Here is a 15,532-nt window from a genome sequence, read left to right on the forward strand (position 1 = left end):
AAAAACAGCTAGGAAGCACAATTTAGCAGTGGGTTGCAGAGAAAAAGAAATATGCTGGCAAAAAAATCCAATTGAGTGATTAAACAGCTCTTCATTTTCTGGCTTTATTTTTATGCTAACAAATTTGTTCTCTGAAAAGTGTCCACAAAGCCAAGTCTCTGATTAACACCTTTGTAGGGATGGTTTTTCACCTATTACTAAATTAAACTTGCTTCATTGGAAAGGCAGCAAGATGCATCCTCATTTCAATGTCTACTGAAATAATACAGGTTGACACCAGGAAACATTAACGCCACTGCATCCTTGCTGCTTTCGCATGTGGAAGTCTGTTTAATGTGAAAACAAGGTGATATCTAATTAGCACACAGGTAAGGAATTAAGAAAATCTTTATTTAAGGGTGAAGGTGTTTCTCACAAAATCGTTGCCCCAATGCATCATTGAAATTCAAGCTGGAAAGATGATTTTAATATATCACTTGTACATTTTGTATTGCTCTTCTGGTGACAATGTCGTTTGTTTTTGTCAATTACCATTTTAATAATAGGGTAAAGAAAATTAAGTGGATTTTTGAAAGAAAACAATACTGTCAATATACTATTAAAACAAATTAAAATGGTAAAAGTTATTGTACTTTAAGTAAAAATAAAAGAGCAAAAATATCAATCCCAGTTTTGGATTACTTTAATTAACAAAAAAAAATGCATATAGCAGAGGATAGTTTCAATCTGCCTACCTCTGGGTTATGGGCCCAGCATTTTTCCATTGCAGTACTCTGCTGCACATGTAAGTGCAAGAGATCCTGAAGCACTCACTCATCATGGGAAAGTACCAATGTGTTTCTTCGTTGGTTGATGGAAGAAACATCTTACAAAAACTCTCCAGATTATTGACTTTTTAAAGTTTTTCTAGGAAACGTTCTAGATGAATGCTTATTAGCCTTTGTCAGTATGTACGTTTGTAAAGTGTCTCTGTGGCGCAATCTGTTAGTGTGTTTGGTTATTAATCAAAGGGTTGGTGGTTCAATCCCACCCAGGGATGTAATTGACCTTGTTATCAGATTTTGGTGATCTTTAAGTAGACAAGTCAAAATTTCAAACCCTCTTCTTATGGTGTAGGGTACCTGGCCTACTCTGATGTAATCAGAGTTAGATTTGAATAAGTGATTTTATAAAAAAAACAGCTAGGAAGCACAATTTAGCAGTGGGTTGCAGAGAAAAAGAAATATGCTGGCAGAAAAATCCAATTGAGTGATTAAACAGCTCTTCATTTTCTGGCTTTATTTTTATGCTAACGAATTTGTTCTCTGAAAAGTGTCCACAAAGCCAAGTATCTGATTAACATATTTGTAGGGATGGTTTTTCACCTATTACTAAATTAAACTTGCTTCATTGGAAAGGCAGCAAGATGCATCCTCATTTCAATATCTACTGAAATAATACAGGTTGACACCAGGAAACATTAACGCCACTGCATCATTGCTGCTTTCTCATGTGGAAGTCTGTTTAATGTGAAAACAAGGTGATATCTAATTAGCACACAGGTAAGGAATTAAGAAAATCTTTATTTAAGGGTGAAGATGTTTCTCACAAAATCGTTGCCCCAATGCATCATTGAAATTCAAGCTGGAAAGATGATTTTAATATATCACTTGTACATTTTGTATTGCTCTTCTGGTGACAATGTAGTTTGTTTTTGTCAATTACCATTTTAATAATCGGGTAAAGAAAATTAATTGGATTTTTGAAAGAAAACAATACTGTCAATATACTATTAAAACAAATTAAAATGGTAAAAGTTATTGTACTTTAAGTAAAAATAAAAGCTAAAATATCAATCCCAGTTTTGGATTACTTTAATGAACAAAAAAAAAATGCATATAGCAAAGGATAGTTTCAATCTGCCTACCTCTGAGTTATGGGCCCAGCATGCTTCCATTGCAGTACTCTGCTGCACATGTAAGTGCAAGAGATCCTGAAGCACTCACTCATCATGCGAAAGTACCAATGTGTTTCTTCATTGGTTGCTGGAAGAAACATCTTACAAAAACTCTCCAGATTATTGACTTTTTAAAGTTTTTCTAGGAAATGTTCTAGATGAATGCTTATTAGTCTTTGTCAGTATGTACTTTTCGCAAAGTGTCTCTGTGGCGCAATCGGTTAGTGTGTTCAGCTATTAATCAAAAGGTTGGTGGTTCAATCCCATCCAGGGACGTAATTGACCTTGTGATCAGATTTTGGTAATATTTAAGTAGACAAGTCAAAATTGCAAACCCCCTCTTATGGTGTAGGGTACCTGGCCTTCTCTGATGTAATCAGAGTTAGATTTCATTAAGTGATTTTATAAAAAAACAGCTAGGAAGCACAATTTAGCAGTGGGTTGCAGAGAAAAAGAAAAATGCTGGCAGAAAAATCCAATTGAGTGATTAAACAGCTCTTCATTTTCTGGCTTTATTTTTATGATAACAAATTTGTTCTCTGAAAAGTGTCCACAAAGCCAAGTATCTGATTAACATCTTTGTAGGGATGGTTTTTCACCTATTACTAAATTAAACTTGCTTCATTGGAAAGGCAGCAAGATGCATCCTCATTTCAATATCTACGGAAATAATACAGGTTGACACCAGGAAACATTAACGCCACTGCATCTTTGCTGTTTTCTCATGTGGAAGTCTGTTTAATGTGAAAACAAGGTGATATCTAATTAGCACACAGGTAAGGAATTAAGAACATCTTTATTTAAGGGTGAAGATGTTTCTCACAAAATCGTTGCCCCAATGCATCATTGAAATTCAAGCTGGAAAGATGATTTTAATATATCACTTGTACATTTTGTATTGCTCTTCTGGTGACAATGTAGTTTGTTTTTGTCAATTACCATTTTAATAATCGGGTAAAGAAAATTAATAGGATTTTTGAAAGAAAACAATACTGTCAATATACTATTAAAACAAATTAAAATGGTAAAAGTTATTGTACTTTAAGTAAAAATAAAAGAGCAAAAATATCAATCCCAGTTTTGGATTACTTTAATTAACAAAAAAAATGCATATAGCAGAGGATAGTTTCAATCTGCCTACCTCTGGGTTATGGACCCAGCATGCTTCCATTACAGTACTCTGCTGCACATGTAAGTGCAAGAGATCCTGAAGCACTCACTCATCATGGGAAAGTACCAATGTGTTTCTTCATTGGTTGATGGAAGAAACATCTTACAAAAACTCTCCACATTATTGACTTTTTAAAATGTTTCTAGGAATCGTTCTAGATGAATGCTTATTAGCCTTTGTCAGTATGTTCTTTTGCAAAGTGTCGCTGTGGCGCAATCAGTTAGTGTGTAAGGCTATTAACCAAAAGGTTGGTGATTCAATCCCACCAAGGGACTTAATTGACCTTGTTATCAGATTTTGGTGATCTTTAAGTAGACAAGTCAAAATTTCAAACCCCCTATTATGGTGTAGGGTACCTGGCCTTCTCTAATGTAATCAGAGTTAGATTTGATTCAGTGATTTTATAAAAACAGCTAGGAAGAACAATTTAGCAGTGGGTTGCAGAGAAAAAGAAATATGCTGGCAGAAAAATCCAATTGAGTGATTAAACAGCTCTTCATTTTCTGGCTTTATTTTTATACTAACAAATTTGTTCTCTGAAAAGTGTCCACAAAGCCAAGTCTCTGATTAACACCTTTGTAGGGATGGTTTTTCACCTATTACTAAATTAAACTTGCTTCATTGGAAAGGCAGCAAGATGCATCTTCATTTCAATGTCTACTGAAATAATACAGGTTGACACCAGGAAACATTAACGCCACTGCATCCTTGCTGCTTTCGCATGTGGAAGTCTGTTTAATATGAAAACAAGGTGATATCTAATTAGCACACAGGTAAGGAATTAAGAAAATCTTTATTTAAGGGTGAAGATGTTTCTCACAAAATCGTTGCCCCAATGCATCATTGAAATTCAAGCTGGAAAGATGATTTTAATATATCACTTGTACATTTTGTATTGCTCTTCTGGTGACAATGTAGTTTGTTTTTGTCAATTACCATTTTAATAATCGGGTAAAGAAAATTAAGTGGATTTTTTAAAGAAAACAATACTGTCAATATACTATTAAAACAAATTAAAATGGTAAAAGTTATTGTACTTTAAGTAAAAATAAAAGAGCAAAAATATCAATCCCAGTTTTGGATTACTTTAATTAACAAAAAAAAATGCATATAGCAGAGGATAGTTTCAATCTGCCTACCTCTGGGTTATGGACCCAGCATGCTTCCATTACAGTACTCTGCTGCACATGTAAGTGCAAGAGGTCCTGAAGCACTCACTTATCATGGGAAAGTACCAATGTGTTTCTTCATTGGTTGATGGAAGAAACATCTTACAAAAACTCTCCACATTATTGACTTTTTAAAATGTTTCTAGGAATCGTTCTAGATGAATGCTTATTAGCCTTTGTCAGTATGTACTTTTGCAAAGTGTAGCTGTGGCGCAATCAGTTAGTGTGTAAGGCTATTAACCAAAAGGTTGGTTATTCAATCCCACCCAGGGACTTAATTGACCTTGTTATCAGATTTTGGTGATCTTTAAGTAGACAAGTCAAAATTTCAAACCCCCTGTTATGGTGTAGGGTACCTGGCCTTCTCTGATGTAATCAGAGTTAGATTTGATTCAGTGATTTTATAAACACAGCTAGGAAGCACAATTTGGCAGTGGGTTGCAGAGAAAAAGAAATATGCTGGCAGAAAAATCCAATTGAGTGATTAAACAGCTCTTCATTTTCTGGCTTTATTTTTATGCTAACTAATTTGTTCTCTGAAAAGTGTCCACAAAGCCAAGTATCTGATTAACATATTTGTAGGGATGGTTTTTCACCTATTACTAAATTAAACTTGCTTCATTGGAAAGGCAGCAAGATGCATCCTCATTTCAATATCTACTGAAATAATACAGGTTGACACCAGGAAACATTAACGCCACTGCATCCTTGCTGCTTTCTCATGTGGAAGTCTGTTTAATGTGAAAACAAGGTGATATCTAATTAGCACACAGGTAAGGAATTAAGAAAATCTTTATTTAAGGGTGAAGATGTTTCTCACAAAATCGTTGCCCCAATGCATCATTGAAATTCAAGCTGGAAAGATGATTTTAATATATCACTTGTACATTTTGTATTGCTCTTATGGTGACAATGTAGTTTGTTTTTGTCAATTACCATTTTAATAATAGGGTAAAGAAAATTAAGTGGATTTTTGAAAGAAAACAATACTGTCAATATACTATTAAAACAAATTAAAATGGTAAAAGTTATTGTACTTTAAGTAAAAATAAAAGCTAAAATATCAATCCCAGTTTTGGATTACTTTAATGAACAAAAAAAAAATTCATATAGCAAAGGATAGTTTCAATCTGCCTACCTCAGGGTTATGGGCCCAGCATGCTTCCATTGCAGTACTCTGCTGCACATGTAAGTGCAAGAGATCCTGAAGCACTCACTCATCATGCGAAAGTACCAATGTGTTTCTTCATTGGTTGCTGGAAGAAACATCTTACAAAAACTCTCCAGATTATTGACTTTTTAAAGTTTTTCTAGGAAACGTTCTAGATGAATGCTTATTAGTCTTTGTCAGTATGTGCTTTTTGCAAAGTGTCTCTGTGGCGCAATCGGTTAGTGTGTTCAGCTATTTATCAAAAGGTTGGTGGTTCAATCCCACCCAGGGACGTAATTGACCTTGTGATCAGATTTTGGTGATATTTAAGTAGACAAGTCAAAATTGCAAACCCCCTCTTATGGTATAGGGTACCTGGCCTTCTCTGATGTAATCAGAGTTAGATTTGATTAAGTGATTTTATAAAAAAACAGCTAGGAAGCACAATTTAGCAGTGGGTTGCAGAGAAAAAGAAAAATGCTGGCAGAAAAATCCAATTGAGTGATTAAACAGCTCTTCATTTTCTGGCTTTATTTTTATGATTACAAATTTGTTCTCTGAAAAGTGTCCACAAAGCCAAGTATCTGATTAACATCTTTGTAGGGATGGTTTTTCACCTATTACTAAATTAAACTTGCTTCATTGGAAAGGCAGCAAGATGCATCCTCATTTCAATATCTACGGAAATAATACAGGTTGACACCAGGAAACATTAACGCCACTGCATATTTGCTGTTTTCGCATGTGAAAGTCTGTTTAATGTGAAAACAAGGTGATATCTAATTAGCACACAGGTAAGGAATTAAGAAAATCTTTATTTAAGGATGAAGGTGTTTCTCACAAAATCGTTGCCCCAATGCATCATTGAAATTCAAGCTGGAAAGATGATTTTAATATATCACTTGTACATTTTGTATTGCTCTTCTGGTGACAATGTAGTTTGTTTTTGTCAATTACCATTTTAATAATAGGGTAAAGAAAATTAAGTGGATTTTTGAAAGAAAACAATACTGTCAATATACTATTAAAACAAATTAAAATGGTAAAAGTTATTGTACTTTAAGTAAAAATAAAAGAGCAAAAATATCAATCCCAGTTTTGGATTACTTTAATTAACAAAAAAAAATGCATATAGCAGAGGATAGTTTCAATCTGCCTACCTCTGGGTTATGGGCCCAGCATTTTTCCATTGCAGTACTCTGCTGCACATGTAAGTGCAAGAGCTCCTGAAGCACTCACTCATCATGGGAAAGTACCAATGTGTTTCTTCGTTGGTTGATGGAAGAAACATCTTACAAAAACTCTCCAGATTATTGACTTTTTAAAGTTTTTCTAGGAAACGTTCTAGATGAATGCTTATTAGCCTTTGTCAGTATGTACGTTTGTAAAGTGTCTCTGTGGCGCAATCTGTTAGTGTGTTTGGTTATTAATCAAAGGGTTGGTGGTTCAATCCCACACAGGGATGTAATTGACCTTGTTATCAGATTTTGGTGATCTTTAAGTAGACAAGTCAAAATTTCAAACCCCCTTCTTATGGTGTAGGGTACCTGGCCTACTCTGATGTAATCAGAGTTAGATTTGAATAAGTGATTTTATAAAAAAAACAGCTAGGAAGCACAATTTAGCAGTGGGTTGCAGAGAAAAAGAAATATGCTGGCAGAAAAATCCAATTGAGTGATTAAACAGCTCTTCATTTTCTGGCTTTATTTTTATGCTAACGAATTTGTTCTCTGAAAAGTGTCCACAAAGCCAAGTATCTGATTAACATATTTGTAGGGATGGTTTTTCACCTATTACTAAATTAAACTTGCTTCATTGGAAAGGCAGCAAGATGCATCCTCATTTCAATATCTACTGAAATAATACAGGTTGACACCAGGAAACATTAACGCCACTGCATCCTTGCTGCTTTCTCATGTGGAAGTCTGTTTAATGTGAAAACAAGGTGATATCTAATTAGCACACAGGTAAGGAATTAAGAAAATCTTTATTTAAGGGTGAAGATGTTTCTCACAAAATCGTTGCCCCAATGCATCATTGAAATTCAAGCTGGAAAGATGATTTTAATATATCCCTTGTACATTTTGCATTGCTCTTCTGGTGACAATGTAGTTTGTTTTTGTCAATTACCATTTTAATAATCGGGTAAAGAAAATTAATTGGATTTTTGAAAGAAAACAATACTGTCAATATACTATTAAAACAAATTAAAATGGTAAAAGTTATTGTACTTTAAGTAAAAATAAAAGCTAAAATATCAATCCCAGTTTTGGATTACTTTAATGAACAAAAAAAAAATGCATATAGCAAAGGATAGTTTCAATCTGCCTACCTCTGGGTTATGGGCCCAGCATGCTTCCATTGCAGTACTCTGCTGCACATGTAAGTGCAAGAGATCCTGAAGCACTCACTCATCATGCGAAAGTACCAATGTGTTTCTTCATTGGTTGCTGGAAGAAACATCTTACAAAAACTCTCCAGATTATTGACTTTTTAAAGTTTTTCTAGGAAACGTTCTAGATGAATGCTTATTAGCCTTTGTCAGTATGTTCTTTTGAAACGTGTCTCTGTGGCGCAATCGGTTAGTGTGTTCAGCTATTAATCAAAAGGTTGGTGGTTCAATCCCATCCAGGGACGTAATTGACCTTGTGATCAGATTTTGGTAATATTTAAGTAGACAAGTCAAAATTGCAAACCCCCTCTTATGGTGTAGGGTACCTGGCCTTCTCTGATGTAATCAGAGTTAGATTTGATTAAGTGATTTTATAAAAAAACAGCTAGGAAGCACAATTTAGCAGTGGGTTGCAGAGAAAAAGAAAAATGCTGGCAGAAAAATCCAATTGAGTGATTAAACAGCTCTTCATTTTCTGGCTTTATTTTTATGATAACAAATTTGTTCTCTGAAAAGTGTCCACAAAGCCAAGTATCTGATTAACATCTTTGTAGGGATGGTTTTTCACCTATTACTAAATTAAACTTGCTTCATTGGAAAGGCAGCAAGATGCATCCTCATTTCAATATCTACGGAAATAATACAGGTTGACACCATGAAACATTAACGCCACTGCATCTTTGCTGTTTTCTCATGTGGAAGTCTGTTTAATGTGAAAACAAGGTGATATCTAATTAGCACACAGGTAAGGAATTAAGAACATCTTTATTTAAGGGTGAAGATGTTTCTCACAAAATCGTTGCCCCAATGCATCATTGAAATTCAAGCTGGAAAGATGATTTTAATATATCACTTGTACATTTTGTATTGCTCTTCTGGTGACAATGTAGTTTGTTTTTGTCAATTACCATTTTAATAATCGGGTAAAGAAAATTAATAGGATTTTTGAAAGAAAACAATACTGTCAATATACTATTAAAACAAATTAAAATGGTAAAAGTTATTGTACTTTAAGTAAAAATAAAAGAGCAAAAATATCAATCCCAGTTTTGGATTACTTTAATTAACAAAAAAAATGCATATAGCAGAGGATAGTTTCAATCTGCCTACCTCTGGGTTATGGACCCAGCATGCTTCCATTACAGTACTCTGCTGCACATGTAAGTGCAAGAGATCCTGAAGCACTCACTCATCATGGGAAAGTACCAATGTGTTTCTTCATTGGTTGATGGAAGAAACATCTTACAAAAACTCTCCACATTATTGACTTTTTAAAATGTTTCTAGGAATCGTTCTAGATGAATGCTTATTAGCCTTTGTCAGTATGTTCTTTTGAAAAGTGTCGCTGTGGCGCAATCAGTTAGTGTGTAAGGCTATTAACCAAAAGGTTGGTGGTTCAATCCCACCAAGGGACTTAATTGACCTTGTTATCAGATTTTGGTGATCTTTAAGTAGACAAGTCAAAATTTCAAACCCCCTGTTATGGTGTAGGGTACCTGGCCTTCTCTAATATAATCAGAGTTAGATTTGATTCAGTGATTTTATAAAAACAGCTAGGAAGAACAATTTAGCAGTGGGTTGCAGAGAAAAAGAAATATGCTGGCAGAAAAATCCAATTGAGTGATTAAACAGCTCTTCATTTTCTGGCTTTATTTTTATACTAACAAATTTGTTCTCTGAAAAGTGTCCACAAAGCCAAGTCTCTGATTAACACCTTTGTAGGGATGGTTTTTCACCTATTACTAAATTAAACTTGCTTCATTGGAAAGGCAGCAAGATGCATCTTCATTTCAATGTCTACTGAAATAATACAGGTTGACACCAGGAAACATTAACGCCACTGCATCCTTGCTGCTTTCGCATGTGGAAGTCTGTTTAATGTGAAAACAAGGTGATATCTAATTAGCACACAGGTAAGGAATTAAGAAAATCTTTATTTAAGGGTGAAGATGTTTCTCACAAAATCGTTGCCCCAACGCATCATTGAAATTCAAGCTGGAAAGATGATTTTAATATATCACTTGTACATTTTGTATTGCTCTTCTGGTGACAATGTAGTTTGTTTTTGTCAATTACCATTTTAATAATCGGGTAAAGAAAATTAAGTGGATTTTTGAAAGAAAACAATACTGTCAATATACTATTAAAACAAATTAAAATGGTAAAAGTTATTGTACTTTAAGTAAAAATAAAAGAGCAAAAATATCAATCCCAGTTTTGGATTACTTTAATTAACAAAAAAAATGCATATAGCAGAGGATAGTTTCAATCTGCCTACCTCTGGGTTATGGACCCAGCATGCTTCCATTACAGTACTCTGCTGCACATGTAAGTGCAAGAGGTCCTGAAGCACTCACTTATCATGGGAAAGTACCAATGTGTTTCTTCATTGGTTGATGGAAGAAACATCTTACAAAAACTCTCCACATTATTGACTTTTTAAAATGTTTCTAGGAATCGTTCTAGATGAATGCTTATTAGCCTTTGTCAGTATGTACTTTTGCAAAGTGTAGCTGTGGCGCAATCAGTTAGTGTGTAAGGCTATTAACCAAAAGGTTGGTTGTTCAATCCCACCCAGGGACTTAATTGACCTTGTTATCAGATTTTGGTGATCTTTAAGTAGACAAGTCAAAATTTCAAACCCCCTGTTATGGTGTAGGGTACCTGGCCTTCTCTGATGTAATCAGAGTTAGATTTGATTCAGTGATTTTATAAAAACAGCTAGGAAGCTCAATTTGGCAGTGGGTTGCAGAGAAAAAGAAATATGCTGGCAGAAAAATCCAATTGAGTGATTAAACAGCTCTTCATTTTCTGGCTTTATTTTTATGCTAACTAATTTGTTCTCTGAAAAGTGTCCACAAAGCCAAGTATCTGATTAACATATTTGTAGGGATGGTTTTTCACCTATTACTAAATTAAACTTGCTTCATTGGAAAGGCAGCAAGATGCATCCTCATTTCAATATCTACTGAAATAATACAGGTTGACACCAGGAAACATTAACGCCACTGCATCCTTGCTGCTTTCTCATGTGGAAGTCTGTTTAATGTGAAAACAAGGTGATATCTAATTAGCACACAGGTAAGGAATTAAGAAAATCTTTATTTAAGGGTGAAGATGTTTCTCACAAAATCGTTGCCCCAATGCATCATTGAAATTCAAGCTGGAAAGATGATTTTAATATATCACTTGTACATTTTGTATTGCTCTTATGGTGACAATGTAGTTTGTTTTTGTCAATTACCATTTTAATAATAGGGTAAAGAAAATTAAGTGGATTTTTGAAAGAAAACAATACTGTCAATATACTATTAAAACAAATTAAAATGGTAAAAGTTATTGTACTTTAAGTAAAAATAAAAGCTAAAATATCAATCCCAGTTTTGGATTACTTTAATGAACAAAAAAAAAAAAATCATATAGCAAAGGATAGTTTCAATCTGCCTACCTCTGGGTTATGGGCCCAGCATGCTTCCATTGCAGTACTCTGCTGCACATGTAAGTGCAAGAGATCCTGAAGCACTCACTCATCATGCGAAAGTACCAATGTGTTTCTTCATTGGTTGCTGGAAGAAACATCTTACAAAAACTCTCCAGATTATTGACTTTTTAAAGTTTTTCTAGGAAACGTTCTAGATGAATGCTTATTAGTCTTTGTCAGTATGTGCTTTTTGCAAAGTGTCTCTGTGGCGCAATCGGTTAGTGTGTTCAGCTATTTATCAAAAGGTTGGTGGTTCAATCCCACCCAGGGACGTAATTGACCTTGTGATCAGATTTTGGTGATATTTAAGTAGACAAGTCAAAATTGCAAACCCCCTCTTATGGTATAGGGTACCTGGCCTTCTCTGATGTAATCAGAGTTAGATTTGATTAAGTGATTTTATAAAAAAACAGCTAGGAAGCACAATTTAGCAGTGGGTTGCAGAGAAAAAGAAAAATGCTGGCAGAAAAATCCAATTGAGTGATTAAACAGCTCTTCATTTTCTGGCTTTATTTTTATGATTACAAATTTGTTCTCTGAAAAGTGTCCACAAAGCCAAGTATCTGATTAACATCTTTGTAGGGATGGTTTTTCACCTATTACTAAATTAAACTTGTTTCATTGGAAAGGCAGCAAGATGCATCCTCATTTCAATATCTACGGAAATAATACAGGTTGACACCAGGAAACATTAACGCCACTGCATATTTGCTGTTTTCTCATGTGGAAGTCTGTTTAATGTGAAAACAAGGTGATATCTAATTAGCACACAGGTAAGGAATTAAGAAAATCTTTATTTAAGGGTGAAGATGTTTCTCACAAAATCGTTGCCCCAATGCATCATTGAAATTCAAGCTGGAAAGATGATTTTAATATATCACTTGTACATTTTGTATTGCTCTTCTGGTGACAATGTAGTTTGTTTTTGTCAATTACCATTTTAATAATCGGGTAAAGAAAATTAATTGGATTTTTGAAAGAAAACAATACTGTCAATATACTATTAAAACAAATTAAAATGGTAAAAGTTATTGTACTTTAAGTAAAAATAAAAGAGCAAAAATATCAATCCCAGTTTTGGATTACTTTAATTAACAAAAAAAAATGCATATAGCAGAGGATAGTTTCAATCTGCCTACCTCTGGGTTATGGACCCAGCATGCTTCCATTACAGTACTCTGCTGCACATGTAAGTGCAAAAGATCCTGAAGCACTCACTCATCATGGGAAAGTACCAATGTGTTTCTTCATTGGTTGATGGAAGAAACATCTTACAAAAACTCTCCACATTATTGACTTTTTAAAATGTTTCTAGGAATCGTTCTAGATGAATGCTTATTAGCCTTTGTCAGTATGTACTTTTGCCAAGTGTCGCTGTGGCGCAATCAGTTAGTGTGTAAGGCTATTAACCAAAAGGTTGGTGGTTCAATCCCACCCAGGGACTTAATTGACCTTGTTATCAGATTTTGGTGATCTTTAAGTAGACAAGTCAAAATTTCAAACCCCCTGTTATGGTGTAGGGTACCTGGCCTTCTCTGATGTAATCAGAGTTAGATTTGATTCAGTGATTTTATAAAAACAGCTAGGAAGCACAATTTAGCAGTGGGTTGCAGAGAAAAAGAAATATGCTGGCAGAAAAATCCAATTGAGTGATTAAACAGCTCTTCATTTTCTGGCTTTATTTTTATGCTAACAAATTTGTGCTCTGAAAAGTGTCCACAAAGCCAAGTATCTGATTAACACCTTTGTAGGGATGGTTTTTCACCTATTATTAAATTAAACTTGCTTCATTGGAAAGGCAGCAAGTGATGTCATCCAAGCAGTGGGTCAAAGTTGGCTTCAAACCTCGTCTGCTTATGAAAAGAGAAAAGGGGTATGCAGGGCATGGCGGCCTTTTGCGGTGCTTGGATGACCCCTAGTTCGCATTAAATAATGCAGTCGAGTTTCCCACATTTGGGGAAATCACAGGGGTGAGCATACCCAGAATGCAATGAATGAACCGCACCCTGGGAGAACAGTCTTCATGACCATGGTATCTCCTATGCAAAATAAGTATGATTTGGGATAGGGCTGGGGAGGGCCGCTGCTCAGGCACATCTCTGTCAAGTAAAGGAGATTCAACTGAGGCAGCACAAGGGAACTCTCATCTGGGGACAACAACTGCAGGGAGAACACATATTTTCAGATGAACATGGGAGGGCAGAAGGCTGCCTAATACTGAAGCACCCCCAAACAACAAACCAAATGCAACAACTAGTGCAAGCATTCCTGGGGGAAGGCCTGCAGCAGATGGATTTGCATATGGCGATGTCATCCAAGCAGTGGGTCAAAGTTGGCTTCAACCCTCGTCTGCATATGAAAAGAGAAAAGGGGCGTGCAGGGCATGGCGGCCTTTTGCGGCACTTGGATGACCCCTAGTTCGCATTAAACACCTCCACCCTCCGTCGGTGTGGGGCTCATGTTGGCTATGCCCCAGCCCCTGAAGGATTCAAGCTGATTTCTTGCAGCAGCTGGGCACTGTAACAGCTCCAGAGCTGCTCTGTAAGGCAAGTAAAAGGGTGTGGGCCCTGCAGCACTACCTGTAGTTCGCATTGTGCGAGACCCCTAGTTCGCATTAAACACCCCCACCCTCCTTCGGTGTGGGGCTCATGTTGGCCATGCCCCAGCCCCTGAAGCATTCACGCTGATTTCTTGCAGCAGCTGGGCACTGTAACAGCTCAAGAGCTGCTCTATAAGGCAAGTAAAAGGGTGTGGACCCTGCAGCACTACCTGTAGTTTGCATTGTGCATTGGAAGGCACAAAGTAAGCAGACGGGAGGAGAAGTCAGGATAGTGCACAAGGGTATAGACGGGAGGGGCTCAAGAAAAAAGAAGTGGAAACAGACAGCAAACTAGGCTTCCAATGCACAATGCAAACTACAGGTAGTGCTGCAGGGCCCACACCCTTTTACTTGCCTTACAGAGCAGCTCTGGAGCTGTTTAATCACTCAATTGGATTTTTCTGCCAGCATAATTTTTCTCTTACGTCCTAGAGGATGCTGGGGACTCCGTAAGGATAGACGGGCTCCGCAGGAGACATGGGCACTTTAAGAAAGACTTTAGATCTGGGTGTGCACTGGCTCCTCCCTCTATGCCCCTCCTCCAGACCTCAGTTTACTACTGTGCCCAGAGGAGACTGGGTGCTTTTCAGGGAGCTCTCCTGAGTTTCCTGACAGAAAGTATATTTGTTAGATTTTTTTATTTTCAGGGAGCCTGCTGGCAACAGACTCCCTGCATCGAGGGGCGGAGGGGAGAGATGCACACCTACTTCTGTGAGTTGATAGGCTCTGCTTCTTAGGCTACTGTACAGCATTAGCTCCAGAGGGATCGGTACGCAGGTCTCACCCTCGCCGTCCGTCCCAGAGCCGCGCCGCCGTCCCCCTCGCAGAGCCGGAAGATAGAAGCCGGGTGAGTATGAGAAGAAAAGAAGACTTCAGAGGCGGCGGAAGACTTCATGATCTTCACTGAGGTAACGCACAGCAGTAAAGCTGTGCTCCATTGCTCCAATACACCTCACACACGGCAGTCAGTGTAAGGGTGAAGGGCGCAGGGGGGACGCCCTGGGCAGCAATATAGACCTCTCTTTGGCAAAATAAATATATATGCAGCTAGGCACTGTATATATATATAAGAGCCCCCGCCATTTTTTTACTATATTTGAGCGGGACAGAAGCCCGTCGCTGAGGGGGTGGGGCTTCTCCCTCAGCACTCACCAGCGCCATTTTCTCCACAGCACCGCTGAGGGGAAGCTCCACGGACTCTCCCCTGCTTATACCACGGTAGAAAGAGGGTCTTAAAGAAGAGGGGGGCACATAATTAGGCGCATATATATATGGAAATACAGCGCTACTGGGTAAACATAAAATTATTGTGTTTTTTTCCTGGGTCATATAGCGCTGGGGTGTGTGCTGGCATACTCTCTCTCTCTCTGTCTCTCCAAAGGGCCTTGTTGGGGAACTGTCCTCAGATAAGAGGATTCCCTGAGTGTATGGTGTGTCGGTACACGTGTGTCGACATGTCTGAGGTAGAAGGCTCTCCTAGAGAGGAGCAGGAGCAAATTAATGTGGTGTCTCCATCGACAACGCCGACACCTGACTGGATGGATATGTGGAATGTTTTAAGTGCTAATGTAAACTTATTACACAAGAGATTAGACAAAGCTGAAGCTAGGGAACAGTCAGGGAGTCAACCCATG

General features: G+C 37.0%; 1 pseudogene; it reads right to left on the reverse strand.

Moving 5' to 3' along the window:
- Positions 1–13,176: 13,176 nt before the first annotated feature.
- Positions 13,177–13,355, reverse strand: LOC135013125 (U1 spliceosomal RNA; annotated as a pseudogene).
- Positions 13,356–15,532: the final 2,177 nt, after the last annotated feature.

Source organism: Pseudophryne corroboree, unplaced genomic scaffold (assembly GCF_028390025.1).
Source record: "Pseudophryne corroboree isolate aPseCor3 unplaced genomic scaffold, aPseCor3.hap2 scaffold_2647, whole genome shotgun sequence".
Classification (NCBI taxonomy): domain Eukaryota; kingdom Metazoa; phylum Chordata; class Amphibia; order Anura; family Myobatrachidae; genus Pseudophryne; species Pseudophryne corroboree.